Raw genomic sequence first — 12,063 nt, forward strand, 5'->3', positions numbered from 1 at the left:
GCATTGGGTCAGTGGTATTTACAGGTTTGGGGTGCTCCCATACTTTGCGAGAGGACTCCTAGCAACTGGGGTCTTAACAGGAAGCACAAAGCAAAACACTTGGTGAGAGAAGTAGTGTGGAGAGGTGGTGACAGGCCTCTACTGACTGAAAAAGCTTGTGTTTCTGCTGTGGGGGTGAAATCATTGGCCAGTCTGCTGCCAGGGATTCGTAAATACTTGCTTTGGGATTTAAATGTGCTTAGAACTTCAAAAGGGCTGAGCTTAGAATATCAGGCTGCTGATTCCAACTTTCCTACCAGTGCATTAATAAAAAAGAGGTGAGTGATTACAGCTAGCCCTGGAATCCAGCATCCAGAGCTCACCACCAGTATTTGGCAGTAGAAAGCGAGTTATTATAAACCACAGAAAGAGGAGCCTGGGTAGCATGCATTGAAGGCCACTGACTCGGATGCTTCTCTGCATAGCATTCCTGCAGCTTCTGTCTTCCAGTTTCCTTCAAAACTTTGGAACAAATCAGCACTCATCACCACATGAGGCCTCCTCTGTGTGTTAATCTTAGAAAAAACAGCTCGGCCTGCCCATCCATTTCTTCTTCTTTTCAGCAAAAGGAAAGTTTTTTTTTTTTCCTTTTGGTGAGACCGGGTCCCTTGGTTGAATATACAGCTTCCTGTTCCTTTCTGTGCTGAGGAAGAGTGGGCGAGTGTATCCCTGTCCCTGTCCTGGCAGGTGGTCCGCTAGGTGGGGGTTATAGATTGAGTTCTATGATGCTCTAAATTTATAAAAACTCTAGACAGGGATTGAGCATTACCGTTAAAGGCAAATAAGATAGATTTGCATTATAGTCAAGAGGCTTGGCAAAGAGCTGTTTGTATAAAGTTCTGACAGCAGTTACCCCATCCCACAGCTGTGACTGGTGGTGGGATGGGCGTCTCGCAGAGTCAGGCTTGAAGGAGGCTTTTTCTCTTTTTGCCCCTCCCCCGCCCTTGCCTGCCCCTTGCCCTTGACCAGCCAATTTTAATATCTGAATTCCTTCGTCCTTCTAAGCTGAGTCTTGGTTCTTTGCAGAACTTTGCCATTTCTGCAAACTGTGCTGCCTCTGCTGGGGGGGGGGGGGGTTCTTGTGAAGATTGCTGCTATCTGCCCCAACAGCTCAGGGGAGACTGATTAGCATGTCTCCCCTCTTCCTGCCTCCTCCTCAGTGCTTCTGGCTGCACTGCCTCAGGGCCTGTCTCTCAGACTCCTTCTAGATTTGCCTGCCTTGATCTTCTGTAAGGTTGGGATGAATGGTCTCTGCATTTACATGTCCGCTGAATGTTTCAGGTAATGAATTCAATAGTAGCTGTAAGTTTAAGCTATTTTGGGCTGTGGGCAGTAGGTTGAAGGAGGAGGAACAGAAGAAAAAAGAGAAAAGGAAGAAATGCTCAAATTGCTCTCTTGTGTGGGCCAGGTACTCAGACATTCTTCTCCAACAACCTTCTCGGTGGTGATGGTCTTCTTTTAAAGATAAGAGACTGAGGCTCAGAGTTAAGCGCTAGAGTTTGGAATGAAACCCCACTCTGTTCGATTCCAAAGCCTCTTTCCACCATAGTATGCCCCTGTGGGTGCCGTCTGGACGAAGGTGAAGAGTGCCACATGGCAGGAAGGACGTGCACAGGCAGTGGGCTGGGCCCAGCTGGGCCTCCCCTCCCTGGGTCTGGGTTCACGGGTTTCCTGTGGAAGCCAGGCTCTCTGACTTGAGGTTGGTCTTGACCAAATATCCTGGCCTCTTAAAAATAGGGCTATTTTCTGTTAGACCAATTGGATAAGATTGTTTAACAAACTGGGAAGATAGGCTAGAAGACTAAGGTATGGCTGTATGAACAAAGGAAGTTCTTGTATTTCAAGTTTGTTCGAGAATTTGAGGTCTGTGCTTCCATTTAGCTGATGCTTTCTGAGGCTAGGCTCTGTCTGGCCTGAGATTGGTGATGGGGGTGCCTTAGAAGATTTGAGCCAGACTCTAAAGCCTGATGAGGTTTTGACTCACGCTGTAGAAGGAAGAGGGACCTGGAGGGATGGCAGCCCAGGTTTAAAGTGTGCAGAGGATGTCCCGGTGCTAAGCAGAGCGGGGGCAGTGGCACATTGCAGTGGCCTGTTCCAGTCATCAGGACTCTCCCTGGACTGGGCTTCAGGACAGGCTGCCAGCCTAGAGGAAGCAGGCAGCCCTCTAGGTTGGGCTGTGCTTGGAGAGCCCTGCTGGGGTGGCTTTGAGGTCTCTGAATTACTGCCTGTGAGCCACCCTGCTGACTTGTCAGAGTCTCTCTGCAAACCAGGTCAGCAGCTCCTTTGCTGAGAACTGCCCCCTGGGTCTCTGCCTGGGGATGGAAGCAGAATCCCATCCAGGGAGGGACAGCCGTCCCTCAGGGCCCTTGGCAGTTGGCCGTTGTCTCTGCGCCAGCTGCCGAGATGCTGGAGTACAGTAGGAGGAAGGCACTGTTTTAACTCGGCCGCATGAGTTCCAGGCCAGTGACTTGCGTGTGAGGAGAGCGACACTGGCTGGCAGCTGTCTGTCCCCGCCCCGCCCCTACAGTTTGGTGAAGTTGCAGCTCTTAATCCCACTGTGCAGATGAGGATGGTGAAGAGCAGGGACCCCTCCAAATCACCCAGCTTGTTTGTGGCAAAACATTGTAGCTCCTAATAAGTGAGTTCATAACCACACAGAAGAAATAACATATCTTCCACTGTTTTTGGAGTTAACAGAAGTCCTTTCTTAGGGATGAGATTTGAATTAGACCTAGAAATGATCTCCTTTTACAGCTAAGGAAACGGAGGCTTAGCCACAGTGCTTTGGCCCAAATTAAACAGCCAGTGGCTGTGCCACCTGTCCTGATAGCGTCCTGATAGCCCTGTGTGCAGTCCGCGTCTGCCTGGACACCCCTCCGCTCTGGGATGCATTCCACGTACCTTTCCTCCACACTTCTGGGTGATTTGAAACAAAATAAGCAAAAACCAAGGATCCCCTTCCTTCCCCCACCCCCACCCACCATGTGGGGAAAAATCCAGATGTCAGGTTTATTAGTCTTTGGCTCTTTTGGAAAACCGTTGGTGAGTTCACCCCTGGGCAGGGGGGATGGACTGGTTAGCCTGGGGCCGGGGCAGCCTGTTACATTACTGCTCTTGCCACCTGCACAGCTGGGTGTTTCCACACCATCTCTTTGGACTATAACAGAACTCTGTAATCAAGTGCAAACCAGTGATTGCTGTTGGAGAGACCTCCCCCAAGGGTTGGTGGGGGTGTGGTGTGCTGTTAGAAGTGTACTTTTTATATTTGGCTTCATCCATGTTTTGGCTGCCCTCTGTTGTCTGTCCCTGCCTAGGCCTGTCATTGTGCGCTCCAACCAAAGAGGTCGCCCTCACAATGACACATTGCCCTGAGTGCTCTGATGCTGGGATCTTATTGGACCCTTCCATTATGGAGGTGGTCTCAGAAGTTGCTCAATGTTCTAACTCCCCTCATGTCTTTAGAGGCTATAGTAAAGGAAGTATTGTGGACATTTAGGAGGTGAGAAACCTCTGGAAGGTGGCACCTGGGGAACTCTGGGAAGCTGAAAGCCCCTCAAAATGAGATTCATTGAGGCTAGTGAAGGAGAGACCTGGGAAGATCATGGACCTACCCATCAGCTATTTTATTTTATTTATTTTTTTTAATTTTTATTTATTTATGATAGTCACACACACACAGAGAGAGAGAGAGAGAGAGAGAGAGAGAGAGGGAGAGAGAGGCAGAGGGAGAAGCAGGCTCCATGCACCAGGAGCCCGACGTGGGATTCGATCCCGGGTCTCCAGGATCATGCCCTGGGCCAAAGGCAGGCGCTAAACCACTGCCCCACCCAGGGATCCCACCATCAGCTATTTTAAAGGGTTACATTTACTTGTATGTGGCTCCAGAAGGGTAAAGATAGTTATAGGAAGCCAGTTGGGCAATTTGGGCTAATGTGTGCCTCCCAGGCTGCCCCTGGGAGATTTGCTGTGATGAGAAAGGAGGCCCTTGGTACCAGGAGTGTTTAAGCAAGCCAAATGTTTGCATAGTGCAGAGGAGTTTCTGCCATGGGGTATCACATTTGGTCAGAACACTGATGTGTTTGCAGACACTACCAAGACCGTTTCTACCCTCTTGGGAATATGGATTCATTGAGAAACCTTCACTGTCACCTACTGCTCTTTACCAGGCTCTGTGTGGAAGGAACAGCTGGAGAAAAATACCAGGATTTTCAGCTTAGACAACTGAGTAGAAGGTGAAACTGCCAACCAAGATAGGGTGCACAGGAAGAGGGAGGGGGTGCTCAGGGGCTTGAACAGATCAGTTGTCTTTAACTCTGGCAGGCCCCACACTCAGTGCAGGACCTAGGCCTGTGAGGAGGCTGAGAACCTGAGCGGCTCTGACAGGAGTGGCAAAGGCTCCCCTTGAGACTGATCCAGGAGCTGGATGGGAGTCTGCTGGGAGGGGGAGGGTCATGAGGAGAGCTTCCAAGAAGGTGGGGGGCGGCGGCACAGGGTGTGCACAGCAGGGGCACAGCCTTGTAGAGCAGCACAAAGTTACTTGCTGATAGGAACTGGGATGGTCAGAAGGGTGAAGTGGCAAATGGGATGTGTAATTTGGAGTCGCTTGGGGGAAACCCCTGGGTATTGTGCCCTCTTTGGAAGATTATCCTCTTCCAAAATGGTGAGAGAATCCTAGAGGGTTGATTTAGATAGCTGGATGGGGAAGGACTTGAGGCAGGAGGCAGAGGCTGCTACAGATGCAAGAATGGTGTGTCTCTTCATAGGCCAAGCTCCTCACCTGGACTGAGCGGGAGGGTGGACCTGATGGCACCCAGTAGGGGGCCAGGGAACCACACACTCATTAAGGGTAGCCGGGGACCCGCCCAAGCACGTCTATCTCCTGGGCCTCCGTTCAGGAGGTCACTGAGAGGACAGTGGCACTTGGGGCCAAGATGGGGAAGGTGAGGGAGGCTGGGCAGGAAGGAATGATGGAGAGGCTGGGAAATGGGGGTTTGGTGGGCCAAGTCCTCCTCGGCATGGGGTTATGAGCCCTCTTGTGCTCTCTGGGAAGTATCTCTTTGACAGTGGAGAGAGGTTTGCAGGCTCCTGGGTCAGCATCTTCCCTTCCCCAGTTTTCCCACGTCTGCTCTCCTGGGTTTGCCAGTCAAGGGGAGTGACGGGTACTGGGTGTTTATTCGTACAGTGGACTTCTTCTTCTTCTTCTTCTTCTTCTTCTTCTTCTTTTTTTTTTTTTTTTTGTTTTTGTTTTAAAGAAGTGTTTTGATTTCTTTACCTGGGCCAGGTCTGGAGCTCACTGGAGTCAGCATCTATAAAACATGGTGTTTAGCTGTGGGAAGTTGCAGACTGGCTTTACAGAGTACTTGAAAGAGGGCAGAAACACCATGTAAGATTTCTGTGTCTAGCTCAGGCCTGTCACCTGTTTCATACTGAACAAGTGGCAGGAGGAAGCAAGAGGAGTCCAGGTGAGTTTCTGCACCTCTCTTACCTCTAGCTCTGTTGGGGACTAAGGCTAAGGAGGCATCTGTGGTTCTGAACCTTTAGGTCAGAGCTGTGAAAGGTTACAGGGGCCCTCAGCCTTTGGGGTGGCTAGGAACCCAGGGTCAAATATCTCCACCTACAAGCAGCCTTGTCTTTTTATACCAGCTGGGATCCCAGACATCCCACCTGTGTACGTCATAATGTGGAAATATATGGGAGCACTGCCTTAGCCCTGGTATTGACAGACTTTCTGGAAAGGGCCAAACAGGAAATCTTCCAGGCTCTGTGGACCATTCACTCTCATGGCTACTCAGCTCAGTTGTGGTAGCACAAGAGCAGCCAGAGACAACAGTGCATAAGCAAATGTGGCCTGGTCCAACAAACTTTAAAAAAACAACAACCCCACAGTAGGTAATGAGCCCTATTTTGCCAACCTGTCTTAGACTGTAGAGACTCCTCACCCCTTGGTTTATTCATGACTGGAAACTTCTTCCACCTGCTGCTTGGCTCATCTACCTTCCCACAAGGGCCTCCTGAGAGCATCTGTCCTGTGTGAGTGCTGAGGAGGAAAGGGCAGTCCTGGCCCATAAGGACCACAGGTTTTGTGTGTGTGTGTGTGTGTGTGTTGGGAGGCAGGATGCATTGACAGGTGAGAGCAAAATACAGAGCAGAACAGGACTTGGGGAAGTCCAAGGTGATGAGGCCTCGAGGAGAGAAGAGGCTCAGGTGTCAATCAGGAGGGCCTTAGGAAGCTGCTCTGGAGACGAGGAGGGTGTGTGAACACCAACAACAGTACAGTCATGTGAGCATGTTGGGCCCAGCCTGGGAAGGGCCGAGTGCCAGGCTAGAGCATGGACCTCATTCTCTGGGTGCTGCGGAGCCAGTGAGATGTTGCGTTCAGACAGTAAACTGAGCACAGATGCATTTTAGCAACATCACTCTGGTTGTGGAAGACCAGACCTGTGATTACAAATGGTATCTTGGGTTTTGTCTAGACTTTTAAGGCAAGAATTAGGTTAGAGTTGGTAATCAAGTGGAGGGAGAGGCCCAGACTTGTTGGTTTTTCTGGCCATTGGCTTTGGGGGCCAGGGAGCACACTTTTTTGACTTACAGGCTTTTTCTCTTGCTGTCTGTCCTAAAGACCATTTAAATATTCGGTCTCAAACCAGAATTAGATTTTGGCCTTGTGTGAGGGTAAAAATGAGCTCCACCTTCCTTCAGAATTGAGTTCAGGGCAGGAGAGCTTCACTTCCTGTCTGCATGTAACCAGTGCACAGAACAGGACTTCAGAGAAGCACAGATGATGGGTGGGACTCTCAAGAAGCCCACACACGACTGCCACACACGACTTTAGCCTGTGTGTAACAGGCTAAAGCCAACACTGCTCAGGTGCATCACAGACTGCCGGAGGCCAGGCCTTCTGTTGGGTGCAGGGGAGATTGAGGTGAGTCACTCGTGGTGCCTGCCCCAAGGTGCTCAATGTAGTTGGGGCGATGAAAACAGTTATGAATATATATAGTGCTTTCTACTTTCCAAACCTGCCTCCCACCCCCACCCTGGGGTTTCTAGGCAGGTGAAGGGAGCCGCTGTATGTTGAGCATTGGTGACATGCCAGGGCCCAGGACTGGGAGCTGCCCATGTTCTCCTCTGGTGAGGAGGGGGCTGTGCGCTTAACGTGCAGTGACAGGAGCTACTGGGAAAGGGCCCTTGGGGACTGCAGAAAGACCATCTGGCCTGACTGCTGCATGGAAGCCCTGCAACAGGCACAGGGTGGGAGGCGAGGGGCCTGTGCCTGTAGCCCCGCAGCTGGGAGGTGTGGTGCCAGCTGGCAGCCTTGCACGTCTGGGGAGGCATGTGGACTGCCAGCACCCTGGTCCCCTGGAGACCCAGTCAGCAGGTGAGGGGTTGGGTGCTGCCCTGGGCAGGTGGGCCTGGCCTTATGTGGGAGGTTGACTTGGAAGGTGGTAGGATGTGGTACCCAGAAATCACTGAAAACCTGGGGACTGTGTGCTGCCTGCCGAGGGAGCCGTGTCTGGTCATTGCTGGACTCCAGCAAGGGTTACGGGAGCCCTCGGGGAGCTGTGCCTCCAGGGCCCGTTGGATGCCAGCCTTGGGCTTGCCTTCTGTGGAGGGTGTGCCTCTTGGAATTTGGTGCCAGGGCTGAGGGGGCTTCCGTGCTCTGACAGTAGGTGCGCCATGTTTCTGAGGAGCACTCCTGGTGTTTTCCGGAGGGGTCTGTGGCTCAGGGAAAAGAAAGGACAAAGGTGGGGCGGCTGGCATGATGGTACCTGGGGTGGCTGTGCCTCAAGCAGCTCCATCCTGCCCTGTGGCTCGGGCCTCAGAGGGAGGCTGTCGGCGGTGGGTCCCAGGCACTTGCCTCTCCTAGCACACAACTCCTACTTAGGGACACAGATGGTCAGAAGGTTTTTTTTTTTTTTTTGACTCTAACGGAAGTATTTCTGCTCTGAAAAGTTACGTTTGTTGCTAATGGAGATGAAGGGAGGGACAGAGGAGTTTCAGGTAGCTCAGAAGACCCTTTTAAGTCCCTTCTCCATGTGTGATTTGTTAGGTTGCATTTTAAGTGTCCAGCCCCCCCCCCCCTTCTCCAGTCTGAGCACTGCTTAGGGGTTTTGGTTTGGTGGGTCACTGGCAATACACAGTGCTCCAGACAGGCTCCCTCCTTGATACGGGTCACAGTGTCAGCCTGCCTGAGGTCATGAGGCCACCCGCCAAGCTGGGACTGACCTGACTGCCCAGATACTTCATCTGCCCTGTCTATCCTGTCGGGTCACGAGTGCTGCCATTAGATGCTCCCCTCCCTGAGCGGCATGGCGTCTCGTGGGCTGGCAGGGTCATAGTGCACCCCTTCTTTGTCGAGGGGACACCAACATCTCCCAGTTCTCTCGCTCACTGACTGTAGTGGTTTCTCAGTGTGGGGCCTGCTGTTTCTTGCTACCTTTCTTGGAGACGAAGGCCTATATCTAGAGACTCAGCCAGGGAGGCTAATTACAGGCAGCCTCAAGGCCTGTGAGCACCTTGCTTCCGGCACCTTCCAGGAATCCCAGGTGTCTCTGACTCACGTGTGGGCTCCCAACTCCCGATGCCCTTCCTTCCCAGGGGCTTGATGAAGCAAAGTGAACACTTGCTTGAGGTGGGAGTCTTCCGCGTTTGTCTCCCTTGTTGTCTGGGGACCTGCGTGGGGCAGACTTCATCTACTCTGGCTCTCAGCAGGCTCACCTTGTGGATTTCCCCTAAGTGTTTCTCAGCTCAGGCCGTTCACCCAGGGAGCAGCCTGCTTGCTGGCCTGAGTGGCTGCTGGGTGCCCACCCACACCTTCGGGAGAGGACAGCCCCTTGAGGTAGCCCTAACTAGGGTGAGGGCAGTGAGGCAGTGCTCCCGGGTTTGCATGCCATGCAGTGTAGCTCTCTCAGAGAGGGGCCTACAGGATGCATTTCCTGCCCCAGGCAGCTAGCTTAGAACTGGAGCCCACGGCTTTTGGAGAAGGAGCTTCCCTCCTAAAGGAGGAAGTAAGTGGCCCTGCTCAGCCTCAGCCCAGGGGTGGGGAATTCCAGAGGTACGAAGGAGGCCGAGTGAGTATAGTTGTGGGGAGAAAACCTATCCCTACTGCACGGTTACACATGTGACATTGGACTTCTGGCTGTAGCTTGGTCTCACTCTGGTCTGGTGATGACCGAGGTAGCTTTTAGAGATCAATTTAAAATACCTATCTGTATCTATTTACCGTTCTTTCTGAATACACAAGTGTAAATAGTATAATTTGCAGTGCAAAGTCCTTGGCAATAACTTTATGTTGTGTATTATGTTGAAAACCTTGGCAAACGCAACCACCACGGCTTGTCCTTCCCCTCTGGGGCAATGATTACATGTAGGACTCTGAACGTGAAACCTTCGGCGTGGTTGAAGCAGCGGCCTGCATGTGTGGACAGTCACCAGTGCCTCGCCCAGAGATGCCTGGCCTTCATCCAAAGGGACTCTCTTCCACTCCACCACCCACACTGCGGCTCTTCCGCACTGACTATGTTGGACTTTGCCATAGACTGACCCTCTTGTCCGGCTGCTGCAGTTTGTCTGTAATGCCCTGACATGTTGCATTCTCCCCATTTGGATGAATAAAAATAAAAGCTTCTGTCTTAAACAGCAGTGGACTGACTGGTTAAGTGAAGACTGTCACTTTGTGAAATGGTCAAGTGCAGGACCATTTTCCTGGTCCCTGTGACTCTGGTTCAGATCACGCAGCAGGTTCTTCCTATCACATAAAGGCGTGAGGGGCCAAGGCCTGTTTACTGTCCCTAACAACTCTCTGTTTCTTCTCTGCTAACGGTGCAAAAAGTTTACTGAACCTGAAATCTGAGCCTGGCACTGTGACCTAGCAAGTGGTGAGTCATGGGTGTTGAGCGAGGGCTGAATTCTAAAGCTTAGAATTCACTGGGGGCTTTTCACACACCTTAGTCTTCTGCTCACACCCTTTCCCCAGGGCTGGCAGTCCCCACAAATGACACATCGGGACACTAAGGCTCACCGGGAAATGTATAGAACTTCTAGATGGTAACAACAATTTGTAGCCAAAACTGAAGCTCTTCCCCCTTCGGGAGGGTCCTGCAGTGGATCTGCCTCGGGCCTGCTGCTGCCCACCAGGTAAGTGCCACCACAGGGTGGACGGAGACACTGGGGGTCCCTGCACGCTGGCCTGGGCCCACCACTGCTCCCCTGCCCCCCTGCCCATCATGAGCACAGGGGACAGCCTGTTGAGGTGAAAGGGGGGGGTGGGCACACTGTTCGTGCTGGGGGCCCCGGAAGAGGGGGGAGGTGGCGGCGGCTCCTGGTAGGGCAGGATCTTGTGAGCACAGGCAGCCAGCCTTCCACCTTTACTTACAAATCTAAGAATATCCTGATCTGACCGCTGGAGGGAACAGTATGCACGAAGACGACCAAGAGCTTACAGCACCCAGCAGCTCCTAGGACACACAGGATGACACCTGAGAGATGAGTGCTGGCAGGTCACAGCCTGGCAGCCTGGATTTGCCCCCCCTGCACCAGTGTGCATGTTTGCCTTCTGCAGTGAAGTGCTAGGAGGTCACGCACCCACAGCTGCCCTGCTGGCTGTGGTGGTAAGAGACCTAGGGCCTGCGCCACAAACCTGTGTGTCCTATTTCTTCACCTGTAAGATGGGGAAAGGCTGAGCTTTTCATCTGCTGTGGTCCTAATCCCCGCTCGTGCTTCATCTTTTTTGACACCCTCCCCCCAGAAGGGTCACGGGACAGGAGGAGGCCCAAGGTCAGAATCCAGCCCATCTGAGCAGGGGAAGCACTCTAATACTGTGAATGTCCACCAGACTGAGGAGGATAGAACTCTTCCAGGTCACAAGGGACCTGTGTCCCCTGCTTACTCCATGCTGCATAGAACCGGATTTTCACAACAGTTGGGTCAGTCAGAGCTGGGAGTGGTGTTCTCAGCTTATTTTTAGCTCCTGGGGATTTTCTTTTCTTCACTCCTGCCACGGACACTGGAAATTCAGAACAGACGGGGTGGCAGCAGTCCTGCAAGACTGAGGAAGGTGTCTCCTCCCTGCTGGGAATTATTACCAAGGCTCTGAGGTTCAGTGGTCCCTGCTTAGTCCACCCAGCCTGTTGTGTATTTTCACTGACCTTTCCAGCAGCCGTGAGCACGCACCGTCTGGGAAGAAATGCGGCCACTATCAGAACCAGGATCTGAGTTTTCCAACACAAAGCCTCATGCTCTAGCCCCCTGCACAGTCCTCGGCAGTATCCCCACCCACCTCTGAGTCTGCTCCCACTCTGGGCACCAGCAGCTCCCCCTTCACCAAATCCAATGAGCCCTTTCTGGCCCTGCCCTCACTCTGATGCAGAGCTTGCTCCTTTCCCTCCAGATGGCCCAGCCTTCCTCTGTGGCCTTTTCTCCTCAAATGGCACTTCTAGGCCTGCAGCTGGCTAGCCCTGGCTGTCTCCATTCTGTGCGGTCTCAGCCACTCTTCTCACTTCAGCTAACCTGCCAGAGCCGGGCTTCACCACAAGGGGTGACGGTTCTACCTGGGGATGTGAAGACCTTTCTAGTGCCAACCGGTGGGACGTGGTGAGGGATGTTGCTAACCAGCTGTAAGCGCAGGACAGCGCCTCACAACAAAGGACGGTCAGTATGTTGACGCTCTGCAACACTATGGTAGAGATGCCTGCACAAGTCCTGAGCATCTGTGGCTTCTGGGTACATCCCAGCCATGTTTTCCTGGACTGTCTCAAGTCCACACACCAGGAGCTCCGTTTCTCTCCCTGTGTGTCCTCCCCTCCAAGTTTTGATGACTCTCCAGGAACTGTCTCCAGTCTGGCCTATTTTATCATCTCTTTAGACTAAATCTTTCTTGCAACTTTTCTTCCTAAGGACTGCCAGGGCACTTACCCAATTTTTTAAAAGTAAGTTGGCCTAAAACTCTGTAGTCGTTCCCTTGACCTTCAAACTGCTTGGCCTGGGTGGCCTCAACCTCATCCAGTTTCCCTCCATTAGACCATAGTG

General features: G+C 52.4%; 1 protein-coding gene across 1 annotated transcript in view; it reads left to right on the forward strand.

Annotated features, from left to right (window-relative positions):
- The window catches only part of STRBP (spermatid perinuclear RNA binding protein), a 146,632-nt gene extending 136,954 nt beyond the window's left edge, over nt 1–9,678 (forward strand). Inside the window, exon 19 of the transcript XR_011999858.1 lies at nt 9,408–9,678. The gene's annotated coding sequence lies outside the window, so the exon portion shown is untranslated. The remainder of the gene's footprint in view (nt 1–9,407) is intronic.
- The last annotated feature ends 2,385 nt before the right edge of the window (nt 9,679–12,063 follow it).

Source organism: Vulpes vulpes, chromosome 2, assembly GCF_048418805.1.
Source record: "Vulpes vulpes isolate BD-2025 chromosome 2, VulVul3, whole genome shotgun sequence".
In the NCBI taxonomy this organism is placed as follows: domain Eukaryota; kingdom Metazoa; phylum Chordata; class Mammalia; order Carnivora; family Canidae; genus Vulpes; species Vulpes vulpes.